The sequence below is a fragment of the Mandrillus leucophaeus genome, unplaced genomic scaffold (genome assembly GCF_000951045.1).
Source record: "Mandrillus leucophaeus isolate KB7577 unplaced genomic scaffold, Mleu.le_1.0 Scaffold208, whole genome shotgun sequence".
NCBI lineage: Eukaryota > Metazoa > Chordata > Mammalia > Primates > Cercopithecidae > Mandrillus > Mandrillus leucophaeus.
In genome coordinates, this window is record NW_012102121.1 from 589,968 (window position 1) to 590,581 (window position 614).

A 614-nucleotide genomic window follows, 5' to 3' on the forward strand; every position below is an offset into this window, starting at 1 on the left:
CATCATCCTGATACCAAAGCCTGGCAGAGACACAACAAAAAAAGAGAATTTTAGACCAATATCCCTGATGAACATCTATACAAAAATCCTCATTAAATACTGGTAAACTGAATCCAGAAGCACATCAAAAGCTTATCCATCAAGATCAAGTTGGCGTCATCCCTGGGATGCAAGGCTGATTCAACATATGCAAATTCATAAACACGATCCATCACATAAACAAAAACAAAGACAAAAACCACATGATTATCTCAATAGATGCAGAACAGGCCTTTGACAAAATTCAACAGCCCTTCACGCCAAAAACTCGCAATAAACTAGGTATTGATGGGAGGTATCTCAAAATAATAAGAGCTATTTATGACAAACCCACAGCCAATATTATACTGAATGGGCAAAAACTGGAAGTGCTCCCTTTGAAAACTGGCACAACACAGGGATGCCCTCTCTAACCACTCCTATTCCACTAGTGTTGGAAGTTCTGGCCAGCGCAATCAGGCAAGAGAAAGAAATAAAGGTTATTCAATTAGGAAAAGAGGAAGTCAAATTGTCCCTGTTTGCAGATGACATGATTTTATATTTAGAAAACCCCATCATCTCAACCCAAAATCTCC